At 41.8% G+C, this 11,081-nt stretch overlaps 1 pseudogene; it reads right to left on the bottom strand.

Moving 5' to 3' along the window:
* Positions 1 to 8,271: 8,271 nt before the first annotated feature.
* LOC110199844 (glutamine-dependent NAD(+) synthetase pseudogene) lies at positions 8,272 to 10,537 on the bottom strand (annotated as a pseudogene).
* Between the last annotated feature and the right edge of the window lie 544 nt (positions 10,538 to 11,081).

Below are 11,081 nucleotides of genomic sequence, written 5' to 3'. Positions count from 1 at the left end.
ATTTGAATCAGGCTGAATGACTGGAGTCAAAGAGAAGTTCCATGGCAACTTAGCAGGAGGTTTCCAAGGGAATTTCCAAGAATTTGTCCTTGGTTCAGTGCTGTTCAATTTTTCTTTAAATTAATGACTTGGATAAAGGAATAGATGGAATGGTTATCAAATTTAGACATGTCACAAGCTTGTGTTGTTCTTTGTCTTTGAAGAGGACCAAAATGACATCACTATGCCAGAGTTAAGTTTTGGTGTGTCTGACTGTGGCTGATCAGACCAATATGAGTTTGGGATGCTGTACCACAGGTCAGGCACAAATAGTCTTTGTGAACCTTTGGGGTGGATTCTCTAAGTTTGTGTATCTTGGGTTTCTCTTGAGCAACATCAGCTCTGCTTTGCTCACAGAGCACAGCACCTTCTCTGATGTGGGCACAGCATGCTGAGCAGTCCTGTGCCAGTGTCTCCCATGTCACACAATTCCAAAGTTCTTAAGAGAGACTTTGACAGTGTCCTTGTATCACTTCTTCTGATGACCATGTGAATGCTTGCCCTGTGTGAATTCTCCATAAAATAGTCTTTTTGGCAAGCATAAGTTTTGCTTTTGAACAATGTGGCCAGTCCATTGGAGTGGCACTTTCTGAAGCAGAGTCTGAATCCTTGGCAGTTTAGCTTGAGAAAGGACCTCAGTGTCTAGTATCTTATGCTGCCAGGTGATCTTCAGAATCTTCTTAAGACAATTCAAATGGAAGCAATTCAGTTTCCTAGCATGATGCTAGTATACTGTACAGGTTTCACAGGCATCCAGGAATGAGGTCAGCACAACGGCTCTGTAGACCTTCACTTGGTAGTCAGTCATATTAATACCCCTTCTCTCCCATATTTTCCTTTGGTGCCTCCCAAACCCCAAGCTAGCTCTGGCAATGTGTGTCAACCTCATTATCAATGTGTATATCCCTGGAAAGTACACTACCAAGGTAAGAGAACTTATCCACAGCATTCAAAACTTCTCCATTTGCTATAACTGATGGTTCCATGTACGGATGGTATGGTGGTGGCTGATGGAGCACCTTTGTTTTCTTGGTGTTAGTTGTTAGGCCAGAATTAGCACAAGCAGCACAGAATCCAACCATACTTTCTTGCTTCTCAGTTTCAGAGGCTGCACTGAATGCACAATCATCTGAAAACATAAAATCATGTACCAGCACTTCTTCCACTTTGGTCTTGGCTCGTAGTCTTTCGAAGTTGAAGAATTTACCATCAGTGTGGTAGCTGACCTTGATGCCATGTTCATCCTCATTGAAAGGATTTCACAACATGGATGAAAACATTATGTTAAAAAGCATGGGAGCAAGCACACAACCTTGTTTCACTCCATTGGTGACTGGGAAAGCACGAGAGCATTGTCCATTATCCAGAGCCCAGGCAAGCATGCCATCATGAAATTGACATACAATGCTGACAAACTTCTCCGGACAACCAAATTTTGACAATTTTCCATAAGCCCTCATGACTGATAGTATCAAAGGCCTTGGTCAAATCTACAAACATTGTATACAGACCTCTGTTCTGCTCCTGGCATTTCTCCTGGAGTTGTTGAGCAGCAAACACTATATCAACTGTTCCTCATCCCTTTCTGAAGCACATTGGCTCTCATGTAGATTAACATCTTCCAGGTGAAGAATTAGCCTATTAAGGAGGACTCTAGCAAGAATCTTGCAAGCAATGACTAAGAGAGAAACTCCTCTGTTATTGTCACAGGACAATCTATTTCTTTTACCTTTGTAGAGATGTACAATGGAGGCATCCTTGAACTCCTAGGGGATAACTTACTCTTGCCACATAACCTGGAAAATGTCAATCAGCTTTTGTATGGTCAATGGACTCTCTACCTTAACTAATACAATGAATGATATAATGAGGATCTTTAAAAAAAAATTGACCAACTAGAGCATTAGTCAAAATCTAATAAAATAAAATTCAACAGAGATAAACATAGAGTACAGGATTAGAGAGACATGAAGTTTGTCTGGGGAAAAAGTATGGGGATTTTAGTGGACTGCCACCTGAATATGAGTCAATAGCATGATATAGTAATCAAAAAAGCTAGCATGATTATGGGTAGCATTGAATTACAGCTTTGGAATAAAAATGTGCTCAGATTGTAACTAGAGTATTATGTTCAGTTCTAGGTTCCACAGTTTAAGAAAGACATTGATTAGTGTGCAGAAGATTTCTGTACAATTAATTAATATGGTGAAGGAGTTTGAGTTTATGTCATATTGGAGTAGGCTGATGGAATTGGAAATGTTTAGCCTGGGAAAGATAAGATACCAGGTGGTGGGGGTGTGAGGGTGATCAAGTATTTGAAAGACTTTCACACTGAAGACTTGTTCTGTTTGAGACTAAGGGGCAGAGCTAGGAACCAAGGGTAGAAAATATAAAGAGGTAAATTTATTCTTGAGTCAGGAAGAACTTCTTAACAATTAGTATGCTGTCCAAAGGCAGAACGGGAGGCCTCAAGAGGTGATATGTTGCCTTTCTTTGGAGGGCTTCAAACAAATCAGATGACCAGTTGTTTGGTATGTTATTCCTTTTGGCAATGGCTTAGACAAAACGGCTAATGAGGTTTCTTCTAACTCTAAAATTCTGTGATCTAGTGGTACTAAAATGAAAAAAAAAAGTTGGGAAAATTATGAAAATTGGTAAATAACAGCAAAAAAGAATTGGTATTTGGTGGTACAGATTAGTTTATTGAATCTCAAAATGAGAAAGGCTATTAAATGGTTTGGCAATGATGAGGGGAAAAGATGCATGTACCACCCAGGATACCCCTGTCTATCAGTCTGGTCTAAAGTAATGAGAGAAGTGGAATAGGTTAAAAAAAAAAAGAATGTAAAGTCCTCATGGAAAGTCAATTTTCTGTTAAGTCTAAGTGGGTAAATGAGTATTGGTTGAAAAGTTCAAGTGTGTAGAGTAATTTTCAGTCAACACAAATGGGATGACAAAGGGCAAAATATAATGGTCTAATTGATAAGGAAACCCCATTTGCTTGGAACTGAAGGTTTATAGACCAAATATGTAGTCATTTGGGAGGTGATTATCTATCAACCAGGAAGCTTTAAAACCATTTGCTTTCCAGCACCCCTTTCCTTAAAATACTCAAACAGTTTTGGAATTACAAATAGAATTCCATACCTCCAAATATATAAGGACATTACTTTTCATTACCTATTATATTCACAGTTACACCAAAGCCTTGACTTTACTTCTCAACTATTATTTACTTCTCCAACTATTATTAGCAGTAAGTCTAAATTCCTCCTTTTGTGTATCTTATAACACTTTTAGTTCTTCAAGTTGTAGATAACACAGATCTCTTTCTTTGACCCCCTTGTCTTTGAATACCTTGGTCTTTCTAATTATCACACAAGAGTAGGGAAAGTATGAACTTCTCATTTATTCATCTTTAATTGTAATTCTTACATTTTAGAATTGCGCAATTGTTCTGAAGTTCAGACACATTTTGTATTACAGAAAGTGTCCTTTCTATTTATAGTCATCTCTAAGTGAGTGAACTTTACTGAAATGGATGTAGGCTTTGGTTGAAAATAACTCACTTTTCTCCCAACTTTGGTGGAGATAAGACACTTATTTGTGGTTTAGGATTATCAATGTATAGTCTTTTCCCATCATTGTAAAGAATTGGGGTGATGGCACTTCCCCTAGCACTTCAGGGTTGATATAATAGAAAGTTAGAAGTGAGAACTATGCTTTCAACTTGGAATTCAATTTTGAATGACATTTCCTTTTTAATCACATCTGTCATTATAGGCAGTGTGAAACTGAAGTATGAGTTCACCTCTTGTCTTGTAGCAAGGACATGTTCCATCTTTAGTTCAGAGTGGTTTATTTTAAGCAATCAAAGGTGTCACAGTTAGCTTATACATTAGGAAAGGAGTCAACTCTAACATATGAAATTATAATGTAAATGTTAATGATTATAGCAGAACATTTTGAAGATCACTTGATTTCTCAAGCCACCTTTTGCTTTCCTGATTTTGAAACTGGAAAAGTTTTATAAAAAGAGAATTGTAATAATTGAGTTGTCACAGTCATACATACATACATACATATATGTATATTATGAATATGCATTTTAGTCTGAGTACTCTAGAGCTTTATCTTCGCAATCCATGCCATGGCATCCCATTTCAGAAAAGATACTTGGAGTCATTAAGTAAACCCTCTTAGATAGCATACAAAGTAGAATTTTACACTAAATATCATTCTGAAAGGAACATAAGTAATATCAAGTTCTCAGTAGGTATGTAATACATGCATAATGCATGTAATAAATGTGTCCACATCATATGTAGCAGAGAGTTGTTTCCACAAGGGTTGCCGTGTAGCTTCAAGGGAGGCAAAATAGTCATCTCTAGCCTCTTTTCCTCTCATCTTTCTCCAATGGAGACTTTCATTCCTGCCAGCTGATAAGCAGAAAGTTGGGTCCAGAGGCTGTCATTCTATTTTCCTCGGAGACAGGGAGAACCAGGCTAGAATTAATCTATCTGCTCCCTAAAATATTGCTAGTCTAGGGAGCATGAATGGATTTGATTTAAATTCTGATCACTGTGTCATTAAATGGGAGAAGGGATTCCCAAGCTCTACATCTAAGTTTTGACCCTTTCCTACAAATGCCAGTTCCACATTGAATACACATTGCAAATAGGAAAGAAACCCATTTATCCAAATCGTAGAAATGTGGCAAATGAAATTCAAGAAACAAAGTTCCAGGTATGATGTATTAATTAGAGTAGCAAATAAACTGAGGTTGGTGATCTCTTTCAGTGATCAAAGACCCCAAAGGAACATCCAAGGCCACCTTAAATCCTAATCCATCTTCCTGACAACATATTATTGGGACCTCCCCTTATGAGCAAAAGGCAACCCTGATTGGTAGACATTTAATGAGGAAGTAAGCTAAAAGCTTGCTACTCCTCCTGATTACTTTATCATTGTGGTAGGTGGGAAGAAGACCCAGTTTAAGAAAGAGGTCTAGTCTTGAGATTCAGCAGCCTCCGGCCATCTGGACTAAGAAAACCAAACCACTCAGGATCTCTCTGGCTTAGTTCTGCTTTGTAGGCCAGATCACCCCAACTTTATTTTAATTAATGTGAGAGGTCTCTTTTGAATTGAGATGGAAGTTTTAACAGAAAAGGGAATGATACATTAATATTAATAATCAAATGATACAGCTTTAAAATTAATTTTTCTCATAAAAGAAAAATCAGAGAAGATATACGTGGGAGGATACATACTAGACAACACAGGGTGGAGGAATTTTATCATTGAGGGTGAGATAAAATGAGGTGGTTGTACTGTATTATCTCTAATGTCCCTTCAATCTCAAAATTTGTGATTCTAAAACTTACAGGTGAGCTAAGATGTGTTTCCAAATATTTGAAGGCCTGTCAAGTAGTTTATAGATTAGACTTGTTCTACTTGGCCCACATAGTGGGGGGAAATGGCAAAGAGGCAAGTTTAGGTTTGTTAGAAGGAAAAAGTTCATAAGAATTAGAGCAATCCCAAATGAAATGCTAATGTTTAGATGGTAGTGGGCTCCCTTCATTAGAGGTTTTCCAGTGAAGTTGTATAGTGTCTTGTCAGGTATAGATTGAACTAGATGGCCTCTGATATCCCTTTCAACTCTGGTGTTTTTTTTTTATTATGTAGTAAAATGGGGAAAATAATAGCTGTCCTGCTTTCCTCTAGAGATGGTGTGATATAGTGAATAGAGAGCTGGCCTCAAAGCTAAGATGACCTGAATTTGAGAACTATCCCTGACACATTCCAGCTGCAATACTCTGGACAAATCATTTAATCTTTCAGTGATCTAGTCAACTCTAAAACAGAAAATGCAAAGTAGGTGCTAACCTGTACTGGAAAAAGGAAGTTCTTCATCTAGGAGTTTCCTATACTGATAAAATCACAGGTCTAGTTCCCATCTCTATCAGTTCAAATTCAAAGAGATGTTATAAGAATCACTTGTGAAAATGCTTGAGAAAATGCTGAACATTAAAAATATAAGGAAGCAGCAGCAAAAGCAAAAGTGATAGTATATATTTGAAAATGATTTGGGGTTTTTTTATTTCATTTTTGATACATCATTTGTATGCTTAAATATAAAAGGGAATTAATGGTACTTTGCAATGAAATATTAAGGTTTATAAAAGGGCAGACAGGGAGAAGTGAAGAACTGAGATAAACAATTCAAAGAACACAAATACAAATTGATTGGGGGTAAGGAATATTGAGAATAGGTACTTCAATAATGTGGGAAATGGCAGAGTACTCCTCTTGCTTTGTCTATCTAAAGGATAATTAAAAATTCTGAGAGGGATCACATTTCTACACCAGGATGAAATTCAACGTTTCATTGATTATCCGCTCACTGAGGAAGCCATGTATACATTTAGAGATCACTGGGAGGGGCAAAATAATTTGACAAGTAAAGATTAACTTCTTTAAAAAATTGTCTACTCAAAGTCAAAATGACTCATAGAATAGGGCAATCTATAGTCCTAATGCTTCCACATTCCATATCTGGAAAATGTCCTAGCTCAATGCAACCATCTATATTGTTATTTTGTAGGTAATCAAGCTTCTATTACCAAATGATTTATTAGATACCACAACATTTCAAAGTTATTAAGGTATTTTCTCATGGAGCCCTCACCCAATCATCTCCCATAATCTCCTCCCACAACCTACCTCCTCTGGGCATTACCTGCTCAGGGTGCCAAAAGGACAGTTTTGAAGTAGTTTTCCATCTCCCCTCCCCCCATCTCTCTCTCTCTCTCTCTCTCTCTCTCTCTCTCTCTCTCTCTCACACACACACACACACACACACACACACGTCATGGAAAAGATCAAAGGGGCATCTAGGTGGCACAGTGGATAGAACACCGGCCCTGGAGTCAGGAGGACCCAAGTTCAAATCCGGCCTCAGACATAACCCTTACTAGCTGTGTGCTTCTGGGCAAGTCACTTAACCCCAACTGCCTCATGCAAAAAAAAAACAAACAAAAAACAAAAAAATGAAATGAAATGAAAAGATCAAGGAAATGAATTATGTACAGCTGTCTAGAACCCACCTTGGCCAGCACTATAAGCTAGGAAGAAATAGAAGTATAAGGTAATAGATTGTTCTCATCTTCCCACGAGCCCAGCAGGAGTCCTTGCAAAGATTGTCCCAAATCATCCTACTCCACTCTCATTAACAGCTAACGTTTCTGGTCACAGAATTTTGTTAACTTTACTACAGCACCAACTTCAGGGTAATTTCCATCGTTGTCAAATTTTATAGTTGCAGCACCAATTAGCCACCACACTCTACATGCCCTGTCACTGGTTTTCTGTCTGTCTCTGACTCTGCCTCTCTCTCTCTCTCTCTCTCTCTCTCTCCATCTCCAAAATATATATGTCTCTCTGGGTCTCTGTTACTCTCAGCCATCTTGGCAGACAGCCTAAACCAGGTTAAGAGGAACCAACAGGCCTCAAAACTGTCAATGAGTTAGGGGAAGTCTACCCCAAGTGTGTGAAGACTTCCTCTGGCAAAATGGGTAGATGAGAACAATTTGTCCCAGTGAACAAGAAAGTGGCTGAAGCAAGTGCCGTGGAGTGCTTAAAACTCAGTCAGATATTGAAGATGCCAAGCTCATCCACTGCATTCCGGGCCATCGTCTTGCCACTGAACTTCTATGACTCTGGAAGAGAGCATGGAGCTAAAACTTAAATCCAATCCATGAGCAAGTCACATCACCCTGTGATGTCATTGGCCCTTTTCAAAAAAGGACTAACATCTGTCTCTCTTTGTTTCTCTTTGTGTGTCTGTCTCTCTATCTCTGTCTGTCTCTCTCCCTACCCTATGCCTTTAAGGAAAACTGTCTTGACAGGCATTATCAGTGCTAAAGCAAGGCCAAGCAAGTCACCTTCCCTCGTCCTACTGGCCAAATGTGTTCCTGAATGAAGGCAAATGGAGCTAACTATACTCTATATCCTTGTTGAATATTCTTTCTAATGTATGGCTAAATAAATTTCATTTTCTTTAACTCTTTTTTTTTAACAGTAAACATGGATTTTTATTTTAGACCGTTTTTGTAAAGAATCAGAACCCACTGACACCAGTGCAGCCAGACCTGGTTGTCATGACAACTAGAGTAATCTTAACATCTTGTTCCAGAGAGAGAAAGAGAGAGAAGAATAACCGCTGCGGGGGGAGGGGGGAAGAGGGGCACCCATGCTCCTGCATCAAAGCTGTGGCTCCATCAAAACAGATCGTCAAAGTCTTGATCCCCTTCCACCTTCTAGTTTCATCACCTGCTGGTCGATGCAGTGGAACTGCCAGGGCCAGCTGGACTGGTACAGGAAGGGCCTCGGGTCAAACCTGTTATCATCCGGGCTGTAGTTCTCAGCGTGATAGGAGGGAGTGAGGGTGGTCATCTTGTGCCTGTTCAATGAGTACTTCCGGAAAAAATGTTTCACCTTGTTGGCCACCTCTCTGGGAGTAAAGATCTCCTTCCACATGTTGATGAGTTTGCAGAACATGCTATACGGTCCTGCCTTCCCCTTCTTCCTCAGTCTCCCAAAGACAGCCAGCTCCTTGTAGGTCACCCCCATGTCTTCCTCATTGGTCTGGGAGACCTGTCCTTCGGCCAAGGGCTTCAGCTCAGCAGTAGCTGGAGCAGACATGATGCTCCGCAGGCAAATGAGATGGAAATGCTCTATGCAATACTGGATAAAGGTCCTGATATCAGCCTTGCTCATGCCTCCGATCGGGTTGATATCTGCGCTGGAGCAGTCATACTTGGTCACGTAACCTCGGAGACACTTATCCACGTTGGTGGTGCCAAGCACCAGGAGTCCCCCTTGCATCCCCCGGGACCACAAGCTCAGTTGAGCAAAGAGATAGGAAAAGACCATCCTGATCCTTGCCTGCACATTCTGCATGGCCACATCCTCACGGCTGCTTCCTCCATTGACCAAGAATCGTGGCATCTTGCCGGTAGTCATGCGGAAGATCTCCACTATGGCTTTGACGACCCCATCTATGTTGAAGTTGATGTGGTAACTTCCTATCTGCTCGGCCAGTTCTTTGGCCTTGTTGTAGGTGTCCTGTGAGGAATTCTGAGTGGCCATGTAGCACATGGTCAGCAACTGGCCACATAGCTTCTGGGGGTCTTGGGGGAGGACATCATCACGGTTCAAGATCCTCTGGACATCAGCCAGCACCTCCTTATTTCCGTTACTCATGGCTTGGCAGACCTGGCGGCACATGGAGTACACCAGGCAGGCCGTTGCAGAGCTGTCCAGTCCACCGCTAAGGGGAAGGAAAAATCCGGCCCGCTCACTGCGCCTCAAGTAATCCCAGAGCCAGCACGCAGGGCCAAGACTGATCTCCTCCCCGAGGCTGTGAAAGTGCCACCAGATAGGCTCCGAAGTGGACACCAGCACATCATCGTGGTACGAGAGCGCAAAATCGACCTTGACGCGGGTGTAGGGAACCACTCTGCTGGCCATCAAGTTACGAGAAGAAATCTCTGCCCGGAAGCTGCGGACGTCCTCCAAATCGACTGTGGCGGTGAGGACCTCCACATCATCCAGGGAAAACTGTGCGCCTTGGGCAACAGTGGACCCGTTCACAGAGATCATGGAACACCCATCATAGTAGAGTCGGCCGCCATCACAGCCCTTCTGATTGGCCGTGAGATAAACCCCACCATTCTTTAAGGTGGCCAGGTTCACCAAATCTACTCTGGTGTGGGCCTTCCGCAGTATGTGGTGACTCCCCGAGGAACTGGTGAAGATTTCCACTCCGTCCAGGCCCATATCAATGTGTGGGCTGTGAGGCGTCCACAGCTCCTCGCAGATTTCCGTGCCGATGCACGTGTCTTTGGTTGCCAGCACCAAATCACCAAAAGGAACCAGCTCCTGTTTGGTCAGCTCCTGAATCATGCACGGGAGGAAGTGGTCTTCGGCTTGCCGGCTGTTCGGCCACGGAGCAAACCAGCGCATCTCTTGATAGTTCCCTTCATTGGCCAAGACCATTTTGGGACGAATCAGAAGTATTTTTCCATTGAGAAAGATCACTCTGCAGTTGTAGCGAACGTTGCGGTGCACCACTGGCATCCCAACGTCACAGATGATGTTTTGGGTGACAGGAGCCACCAGGAGCTGGGCCAAAATTTGGTACGAATGCAAAATGGTATCGGATTCAAAGTAATGATCCCAACAGCCATAGCCACATATTTCGAGCTCTGGTCCAAGCCGGTATTTCGCCCCTTTGTTTCTGGCAATTTCGATGCTCCTTAAAATCCTCCGCAAATTGCCCTCAAAATCCAAGGCCCACTGATTGAGCGAGCAGGTGGCCACGGTCACCTTCCTGCCCATGTCTGCTGCCTCACCGGCTTCCTTCAGTCCCTACTTCCTTCGATCTGCGCAGGAGGCAAAAGCAAGAGCAAGGGCAACGGCCGAGGCGGGTGGCCTTCTCTCTTTCGAGCTTCGAGCGCTGCACAACGTTGTGATGGCAAGGGTTACAAAGTATCCTCGGCTCTCCCGGATTGGTCTGCCCTGGGAGCTTCCTGGCCGAGCATTCCACGCGCAGCACCCTGGCACACTCCCACCCTTGCCTCGTAGGGGTCGTGGTCGCGGATGCCAGTTACTGGGACCAGCCGGCCCATGGGCCGTTCTCTATTAACTCTTAAATGATCTAAAACTATCTATTTTCATTTGTGTCCGATCTAAACTAATACCTGGTCAGCCCAACACAATTAGCTCATACACTTAGTCTAACTTATGATAGACAGACAGATAGATAGATAGATAGATAGATAGATAGATAGATAGATAGATAGATAGATGATAGACACACACATAGATTATTTGTATTCGGAGTTTACTTGACTGACAAAGGAAGCTCAATTAGCTGGTGTCTCCTTGTCATGGTTTATAATAATAATCAAAATAAAGTTTTTCTATCTAATTTGTACCCCAAATTCATGAGTTGTGGTCTTTTTATCATGGCTATTTAT

Source organism: Phascolarctos cinereus, unplaced genomic scaffold, assembly GCF_003287225.1.
Source record: "Phascolarctos cinereus isolate Bilbo 61053 unplaced genomic scaffold, phaCin_HiC Scaffold_7;HRSCAF=346, whole genome shotgun sequence".
Lineage (NCBI taxonomy): Eukaryota > Metazoa > Chordata > Mammalia > Diprotodontia > Phascolarctidae > Phascolarctos > Phascolarctos cinereus.
The sequence above is the reverse complement of the archived record's forward strand: the minus strand, read 5'-3'. Positions and strand labels throughout refer to the sequence as shown.